Below are 10,851 nucleotides of genomic sequence, written 5' to 3'. Positions count from 1 at the left end.
AAGCGAGATGGATTTCTTTCAAAAATAGCGGTCAAGTTGTCAATTTTTAAACATTTCTGATAAAGGTGGAAGGTAGTGGAATAGATGGAAGCAATGAATTCATTATGAGGCAGCCAGGCATCGGGATATAGAGGCCAGATAAATACGACTAGATTCAGGCTATAAGCTTCAAGGCACGGGCAGATCAAATGAGGTGCTATGATGAAACACGATAGCATAACATTTGCAATCTATTTACTGAATAATCTAGTCATTTGTAGTCATACAGATTAATCAAACGGCATGGGCATGGTGAGGAAAAGTGGAGACATTAGCATTTTAGTGGGGAAAGCCGAAATGACTAAATTAAATAATAATACATCATGAGATACTGGAAACATTTGATTGAGAGCATTTTTGGCAAGAGAAAAATGACCAAAGATTTTTATTTTATTTTTTTGGCTAATTGATTAACTGCCTATTACTGCAAAGATGTATGCATTTGTCTTGCATTTAATAAATTACATTTTTTTATTGCCAAAAATGCCTGGAAGTACCTCAAGTTTTACAGAGAGCGGGCTTGCAGGTAGTCATTTTTTTCTTTTTCTTTTTTTTTTTTTTTTAAGATCAGGTTTTAACATCATATCTTTGGATTTGAACTGTATAAGAAGTGCAGCATGTGCAGTTCATAGGACACGGATTGTGTGAAATTAGCTGTTTGTTTTTCTCGTATCCATGGAGACCGTGTAAGAGGCTAGCTAATGAGATTGCCATGGACCTTTGAGATGCTACAGGCTGTATACACCAAATGTGGCAGCAAATGTGGCAGAAGATCTTCCAGAGGAAATACTTTGAAGAAATGAACTATTTCATCTCTGACTGAAAGAACAATGCAGAGTTGGAGCGAGGCTTAGAACAGACTTTTCTGTTCCTGTTGGGCTCACCTGGCTCCCCCTGGACACTGCTGTGATGCTGCAGGACACAAAGACACAGAGGAGAGACTCTTTTGTCTCTTCCTCTCCTCAGACTGCCCTGACACAGGATCTGCTGACCCCCTGACCACTCCTCCTGTTAAAATGCATCGAGAAATGCATTTTAATTTCCTTCTGGATCAATATCTCTCTCTCTATTTCTAAAGGCGCACTATACCACTTTTCTGGTGATGTTCCACAATTAACATTTAACTTGCCTATCTCCATGGAGACAAACAGCATATCACTAGGCAAATTTACAGGTTAGATCTGTGAGTAGAAGGACCCACTCACAGAAAGAATGTGTGTTTTTCAAGGCCTTTTTGAAAACAACACACTCATAACTGAATGAATGGATTATTTTTATTTCCCACATTTCCTTGGTGATGAGCATGTGGCAGATGCTCAAACAGAAAAGTTCCATAGTGTGCCTTTAACAGTTAAATAGCAAAATGTAAAAGACATTATTAGAATACACATTTCAGATGAGAACATCGTGGTTTTCTGTTGAATAAAGGCTGGACAGTCTGCATGTTGGAGGCATAATAAGTGACCCAGACTGCCCACATATGGTGAAATAATTGCATTACTCTTATAAGTGCTTCTTGGAGACATTTCATCATTTTATAAGGGTTAGCTACAAAAAGAACTCACAAACACACTTTCACTTTCATTCAGACAGCTCATCTGCCTGGTGTTCCAGCTTTCACAAAAGAACAGTTTCTTGAATGCAAAAGCAGTACATTGAAGTGTATAAGGAGACCTGAATTAAACTGGTCATTGTGATGCATGTGAGAGTGAGGCGGAGGTTAGCTGGTTAATTCATAAAAAAAAAAAAAGTTTCTACTTTTCAATTGGGTCATCATGTGCAGTATTAGTATTTTCAGTTGGCAAATTGGTTGAGCTTTAATTTCAGAATAACTCCAGCAAAGTTTGGTAGTTCTGCTTTAAAGGCGCTACGCCTGATTTTTAATCATTTTTATAAACATGAATAACCAAACTATCTCATTTTAAATGGTTTGCGGTGGTCCAAAGTAATTCCACACTTACCCACTCCGAACATCCTAATTATTCACTGAGAGTTTATAAGTACTTTTCACAACTCAGAGACTAGAACAACATTTTACCAACATGGTAAAGCAACAACAACTAGCATGCTAATATGCTTGTCTTGACTAATCAGACTAATTATGATTAAATAATTTTTACGCCAAGAGCTGCTTATAATATATCTACTGAAGCAAGACTACATTTGCTCAAGGAGAAAAAAAATCACCTGTTATAATCTTTTCAAAACTATAATTAGCCTTCCTCTTCTTAGCGCCTCAACAGTACAAAACTGCTACACTGTGATGGTGCTATTCACTCTCCAGCCCCGGTCTCCAGTAATGGATGTATTCGTGCAAAATGTCATAGGTTATTTCTTGTGGCACCTCCTTTGTATACTCCAGTGCACTTGCAAACGTATTCAAACTGTATGGCACAGGGTGTTAAGGTGGCAATAACGCTGTTTGAAGCTTGCACTTAAATATGTTATAGATATATTCACCCTTCAATGCCCCTGGAAGAGCCTGTCAGGGGCAGAGGATAACACTGCAACACCCATGCACCATCTCCACATTTGGAGCCAGGATATCGGTCAAGAGTGTCTATAGCGTATTTTGTGTTGATGGGACAAACTACCAGAACAGAAATGAAAAGGGCAACGACATGCTTTATGGAAAAGACCCCATCCACATCATCTTGAAGATTCTCTGTAAAGTATGACAATTAAAGCCTCCATGTTTTAACAGTATTTCCTCATTATAAACATACTTTATATTGCCATTGATTCATGCATGTTTGATCTTGTATTTTGGGTGCATAGCAAATGTTTCACCTACCCCTATCTCTGCCCATTTTTTTATTTATTTATTCAATATTTTACCAGTGTGGGGAAGCTGGCCAAAGTGGTCAAAGTAGGAGGAAGATGAAACAAAAAAAAGTGTCCTTAACCAGACAACATTTATTTTAAAAACAGGCTTCTGGAGTTCACCAACAAAAGTACAAATAGACAAAAAATAAGTAACTCAAAGCAAAAACACCAAACACCTGCACAGAAGTCTCTCCCTAATTGATGACACCTGCTTTGCTTTTATACCCCCCCCCCCAGGTGAGTATCCAGGTAACTCCCAAAGCAAAGCATGTCCCCTTTCAGAATAAAAAATGTTTAACATAAACTAACGTGAATTTAAAATGAGACAAAGGCCCCACTTTGTCACAACTGGGTAAGTCAGTTGAGAACACCTTCTCATTTACAATGATGACCTGGCCAAGAGGCAGAATAAAACAAAAGCACGAACAGAAAACACTCACACATCAACTAGAACATGAAACAGTGAACAGAAATATAAGACAGTGAAACAATTGCAAATTAAAGGTAAAAGTGTTAAAAACATGTGCAATTATCCTGTAAAATACAGATGGATGGAGTTTTTAAACTCATTACTCTGAACTTGCATTTTTTTATTATTTACTTCGGACTCTGCGTCAGACACCTAGGGTTCCGAAGCCATTTTCCAACAGCAGAAACAAATATATTTCAATCAGCTGCTTGTTTTGATGGACACTACACTATGAAGAGGTGGGCCTGTTTTTAATACAACTATTTCAACAGTTTAATACTACGGGTGTAACGATATTCAAGTCTCACAATACGATATTCTCACGGTATGAACCCCATGGTACGATATTTATTGTGATATCGTGGGAAAGTTCACGACATGGTGGGGAGGCTCACGATTAAGGATGTAACAATATCCAAATATCTCGATTTTGGTTTGATATTTATTGCGAAATTTTGCGGAGGCTAACAAGACTTAAAAGTGCTTAGAACTGTTATTTCTTCATGTAGTCTACACTGAAATGGAGCAAAGGATCATGGTCTATGTAGTTCCTGCTGTCTTTTTTTTTTTTTTAGCTATTGCTGCTGCTGAAGGTCCACGATATTTTTGTGAGAACTTTGACGCTAAAATATCACAATATTTCAGTTACTGTTACATCCCTATTTAGTACTAAATACCTGTAGAAAATAACATGGGAGTCTTTTTTAACACTTAAGCACATAAACACCACCATGGAAATGAAACTGGATTTAAAATGTGGCATTAGTTTTAAGAAAACTATTGCTAGGGCATACACATAACAAACACTAACTTGTTGGCCTTATTTCACACATAGCCTTTTGACCTTTCCCAGCACCCTTACTTCGCACGTTTCCTGTTTTTTTCCCTCTTAATGGCAATGGGCTGGGATCTGGCACACTATCTCCAGGCTTATAAAGACTAATGCGTGCCATTAGCCTGTCTAACTGTTGCCACTTCTCAGCACTGCCTGCCTCAAACGTCGCAGTAATATGTGAAACTGTGCATGTTACATTAGCGATTTGGCAGGTCGGCGTGTTAACCGGTAGAGCTTGATTGGTTCTCCCTTTCGTTTTGATTAGCAATGGTCACCCAAAAGTGCATAATGTGTTTTCATTGGCTAGCCCGGTCACTTGGCATGCGGCTAACGCTCTTTTACGAGTCAGCACTGTTGGTGACATGCTAAGTACCTGGCTAAAGTAAGCGCAGGCTCACAGCACAATGATTAATGTTAGCCTTGGTCATGCTGAGGGCTCGCTAGACTCCGGCTAAAAGGCAGGCATTTTTCATGTCCGCAGCCTAGGGAATTGTTACTTATCAAAAAGAAGCCCTTTGCACCTGGAAGTGGGGGAGAACTGGGGACCTTTTATTACAGCTGCCAACAAAAGTACTCAAAAACTAGGCCCAACTTTTCTCCCCAAGTTATAAAGCGTATTTCTCCTCTCCAGGTCTACCAGTGTGATTTATGGAGCAAGGTGTCACAGAGCGGAGAAGGATGGGACCTGAGCACAGCAGCAGGTGTTTCCTCAATCATGACAGATGTGTTTGGAAAGCCTTATAAACACACACTAAACTGTGCATCTGATTGTCAAGGTAAGTGGACTTATTTAAGCAAGTGTAACTTTGAAATACACAAACAGTGGAACTATCCATAATGTATTTCCTGGGTCAAATATAAAGCACGGAAAGTTTATCATTTCATTGTCACATCTTAATAGTTGTGATGATGATGGTAGTTGTAGTTTTTTGTTTTGTTCTGTTGTAGCTGTAATAGTAGTACTTAGGGGTGTAACAGTACATGTATTCATGCAGAACCATTTCGGTACAGGATGTTTGGTTCGGTGCAGGGCTGTGCAATTTGTGTATGTTTATATTAAACCACTATATGTGCCACTACACAGAAGGCTCAGCTGTTTAATATTCATGAGGGAATTCATCTGTGATTGGGGCAGTGTTTCTCGCAGCGCTTTATAGTTAGGGCAGCCGCTTTGACAACAATTGCCCCTCACCTTGACTATGTCCCACTGATCAACGTGAATCCTTGCAAAACTACAATTGTCACGCTGAAGTCTTCATTCCCTCTCCTTTATTTTCCTGTTTCTTTAATGGTATAACTAATTTTTGGTTTAATAAACACACAAATAAACAACAAGAAAATGGTTTTGCATTTTGTTCCCATACTGTACCGAAAATGAACCGTGACCTCAAAACCGAGGTACGTACCGAACCGTGATTTTGGTGTACCATTATGCCCTTAGTAGCACTTGTAGTAATAGTTGTTGTAGTAGTATCTGTGTACAGTGGTGTATGAGTATGTGTGTGATTGGGAGAGTGGTTTCGCTGTGTAAAGAGCTTTAAGTGTCATGAAGGTAGAAGTGCTACATATGTGACCATCTACCATTAGTGGTGGTAAATTGTTGTATGACTAGTAGTAGTTGTGGGTTAGGGTTATAGTAGTAATACTCCTAATGCCACCACTGTAGCTACTTGAAATGTAGTATTTCATTTGCCTTTCCACTCATCTTACAGGTATTCATCCAGTACATTTTTACATACTATTTTATTATTCTCAGCCCTCAAACTTTTCTGGCTAGAGAAGAAAATATATTCAATCTAAGCTTTTGGCACTTTTCATGTCTGTATTTTGGAATACTTGTCATTTGTTTGCCTGGAGATTTTTTTTTTTTAGGCTGAACCATACCAGAGTGATCCACAATCCACAAGGGCCTGTTCATAAATAGTTACATTTCCGAGCCCCTAAAAAACACATGCTTTTTTTGGTTAATTCAGCGCTGCACTTGTTACATGACCGTCCCTCAGAATAACTGGCCCATGTTGCGCAACCACTTTTCACTTTGAATGAAATCATATTGTTCAGGACAGAATATATAACTGAAGTCAGTAGGCTTGTCACAATAACATCTTTACAAGTGTGATATATTTATAGATGATAAATGATAATACTGAAACTAATTTATGTCACTGACACAATAACTCAAGAGCAGATTTAAACCACAATAACAATTCTAAATCTACAGTTTTGTTAAAAAAAAATCATGACTTGCAGTAAATAAACAGTACAATGAAATGCTTTAGTACTCAGTTTGTATGAGTCATAGTTAGTTAGGTTACGTTTACACTGAACCGTATCACCGTCTCAGAAACAATTTGCATCCAGACACGTTGTTTCTGTGTCCGCAATCACAGCCTTCTCTATCCACGCAGTAATGTGAAACCACCTGAAACGCTAGTCACATGACTCGGCTGGCGTCACATGGGCAGTTAAAAACGAGGTGAAGCACCATGTCTGAAGTTGCAGCAGCCGATTTTGAGCTGAGCTGAGGCAAGATCTTTGGCTGAAGCATGAAAAACAGTCTTACTGAACACACACTGAATTTTAAGACACTTCCTGTTTGTCTATGGTTAGTTTAAACTGTTTTCTGCAGTAGCGTCACATGACCAATGAATTCGTGGGAGCTGGAGGCACCAGATCATTCCGTCTCTGGAGCCGTTTTCCATCGGATTAGTTTGGACGAACACTACATCCACAACGAAAATGACTCAAATACGTGCTAGTGTGGATGGGACCTTATTCAACCTTAGTTATACAACTTTCCACGACTGAAATCTTACCATATATAGCCAAAGAATAACACAAATTTTCTCAGTAGTGCAAAGTAAATATACACACGATAAATTTTGAGCCCCAAAATATATTTTTCCTATTTTCATATATTGAATGATAAGTCAATAGGAATTATTGTGACAGGCCTGCTCATTACTTGCCCAAGGACACAATGATAGTTGTCTATGGGAATGGGAGCTACCAACTGGGCTACTGCTGCTTCCTGCTTGTACATGCTGTTATACTAACTGACAGAATTTTTTATCATTTTTTTATTCTTGAATTTGACATATATACACACACACAAAGAGAAGTTTTGTTTTGTTCACTTCATTCTGCCAATTCACTGCCACTCTAATCCATGAATTTCCTCCTTGTTTTACCTTGTCTTTCTCCATGGATATTTTATGACACCCAAGGACTCTCCGTACGCTACATCGCCGTCATACCAAGGCTAACACAAGCTCCCCAATGCAGTTCATAAAGCTTGAATAAGGCATACTATAAGACATTGAACCAAACATCCAGAGTTACTTACTTCCTCCCTCTAGTTTGTGAGAATATTTTTCATCATTTTTTTGCAGTGAGCCGGGGGCGGGGTCATGGCGGGTGTGTGGTTGGGGGTTTGGTAAGGGGGGACTTGTACGCTGATTTATGAGCTTTTCCACGTGTTGTGAAAAGTGGTGCTCCGAGGGACGATCAACCCTTAAGGTGAAGATCTGTCCATCCCTATACCTCTCCCTCAGACACGTTCATTTTCTCTGTACACTCTCACCTGTGCGCAGTTCCGCATACTAAACATGGACATGATTTGTATATTACCGCTCAGAGGACATGCGTGGTACCACAAAGTCATACTGTGGTTTAAATGATCGTGAATACTGTCTGCACAAATAAATATGACACTGGCCTATCACTGTTAAATCTCCTTAGTTATTCCAAGTGAAAAATTCAAGTGAATTAAATCATCTGTAAATAAACTTAAAACTTACTTTAATAAAAGAATAAAAGTGTTTAAAAATGTGTATTTAATTCAAAACTTTTGTCGGGGGCATCCTTTAATGTTCAAAACATGAAAATACCTAACTGTAACACACCATCTATTGTAACAGATAAAATCCCTACAACTGGACTGTACTCACCTTTATTAACAGATAATGCTGTACTTTTGTACAACTCACACCTTATGTAACAGATAATTACTCACTGTACAACTCGCCTTTAATGTTATGACAGATAATACTCCTCTACAACTGTACAACTCGCCCATTATGTAAAAGATAATACTCCCTACAACTGTACAACAACTCATCTGTATGTAACAGATAATACTCCCTACAAACTGTACAACAACTCACCCTTTATGTAACAGATAATATCCTACAACTGTACAAAAGTCAGTTTATCAATGCTCCTGTAGTCATACTTGTAACAGTAACAATAATACTCCCTACAACTGTACAACTCACCATTTATGTAACAGATAATATACTCCCTACAATAACTTGTATTACAAAACTCACCTTATGTTATGAACAGATAATCATCCCTACAACTGTACAACTCACTTTTATATAACATAATGCTCCCTACAACTGTCTATAAACTCACTTTATATGAACAGATAATACTCCCTACATTACAATAATACAACTCACAGTAACTATAATAACTAACTGTACAACTAACTAATAGTAACACTTTCCCTAATATGTACTACAACTGTACAACTCACTCCTTACAAGAACAGAAACTCCCTACAACTGTACAACAACTCACCTTTATGTAACAGATAATACTCCCTACAACTGTACAACAACTCACCTTTATGTAACAGATAATAATCCCTACAACTGTACAACTCACTTTTATATAACAGATAATACTCCCTACAACTGTACAACTCACTTTCATATAACAGATAATACTCCCTACAACTGTACAAGAACTCACCTTTATGTAACAGATAATACTCCCTACAACTGTACAAGAACTCACCTTTATGTAACAGATAATGCTCCCTACAACTGTACAACAACTCACCTTTATGTAACAGATAATACTCCCTACAACTGTACAACAACTCACCCTTATGGAACAGATAATAATCCCTACAACTGTACAACAACTCACCTTTATGTAACAGATAATAATCCCTACAACTGTACAACTCACTTTTATATAACAGATAATACTCCCTACAACTGTACAAGAACTCACCTTGATGTAACAGCTAATGCTCCCTACAACTGTACAACAACTCACCTTTATGTAACAGATAATACTCCCTACAACTGTACAACTCACTCATATGCAACAGATAATAATCCCTACAACTGTATAACAACTCACCCTTATGGAACAGATAATACTCCCTACAACTGTACAACAACTCACCTTAATGTAACAGATAATGCTCCCTACAACTGTAAAACTCACTTTTATATAACAGATAATACTCCCTACAACTGTACAACTCACTTTCATATAACAGATAATACTCCCTACAACTGTACAAGAACTCACCTTTATGTAACAGATAATACTCCCTACAACTGTACAAGAACTCACCTTTATGTAACAGATAATGCTCCCTACAACTGTACAACAACTCACCTTTATGTAACAGATAATACTCCCTACAACTGTACAACAACTCACCCTTATGGAACAGATAATAATCCCTACAACTGTACAACAACTCACCCTTATGTTATGTTTATTATTAATCTGTTTACATCTCCAAATCTTAAAATGCTCTTTTCTGCCTTGTGATGTCATTGTAGTAGTTTTCAGTTTAACAGCTAACTTTTATCTTTTCTTCAGTAAAGATTGGGCAATTCCAGGTCTGAAATTAAAATAAATCCTAGTAATTCCAGTGAAGGTGTATGGAGATTAAAAATTTATGGGGCACTTCCTGTATTATCAATATTACCATGCATCATCACAGGGGGTGACAGAATGATTTCATTTGGAAGATGAACAAAACACAACTCCAGATAATTTCTGATGAAGAAACAACATTATAACTTTCATCAGAAAATAACTATAGGCCCTTTAAGACCATACAGTATGTAACTTCATTTACAAAGTTCACAAATTTTACATTTTGTTATTTGTTTTATTCAGTGCATTTTAAAACATGGCTCTCCCTGGGCCATTTTCTTAGCAATACTGCACAACACAAACACTTCAGCTCTGACCAATTAAAAATAAACACACAAATTTAGCTCTTGCAAACTGACTAAAAGGAAAACTGCTACACCTCTTCATCAACTACAGAGAATACTTGGTAAATGTGCCGATTTTTATGCAGCACTTTTCCACCTTCAAGGCACACAATGCACTTTATAACAAGGAACCACTCACCCATTCCATTCACACACACATTCATACACCAGTGTACGGAGACACTAGGGATGAGATGCGTTAAGTGTCTTGCCCAAGGACACAATGACAGCATTCATCTATGGGAACTGGAATCACACTGCCAACCTGCGGCTCAGTGGATGTGACCACTCAACCAATGATGTTTTATGTTGAGAGCAGGATTCAAACCACCAACCTTCTGATCAGTGAACAAACTCTCTGCCCACTGAGCTGCTGTTGCCCCATAAACTTCCTTGCGTTGTGTTTTTTTATGTAGTCGAACACATGGATCATGCTGCATTGTTCTGCTGCTGTTCTCTATTGCATCTTTGCAAATGAACTATTCAATATGGTTCAGTGTAGCTGAGTTTCCCCCCCTTTGCCTCATAGTGTCCCACCCCCATTTAGCATCCTTCTCTTCCTCTATGAATAAAACAGCTCATCTTGAATGATGTGGCCTGGGTGCATTATGAATATAGAACCAAAGTTTTCACTGCGGAGCACA

The sequence above is a fragment of the Boleophthalmus pectinirostris genome, unplaced genomic scaffold (genome assembly GCF_026225935.1).
Source record: "Boleophthalmus pectinirostris isolate CB_2022bp ecotype Guang Dong unplaced genomic scaffold, ASM2622593v1 HiC_scaffold_10, whole genome shotgun sequence".
NCBI lineage: Eukaryota > Metazoa > Chordata > Actinopteri > Gobiiformes > Gobiidae > Boleophthalmus > Boleophthalmus pectinirostris.
This window is presented reverse-complemented; position numbering follows the sequence as displayed.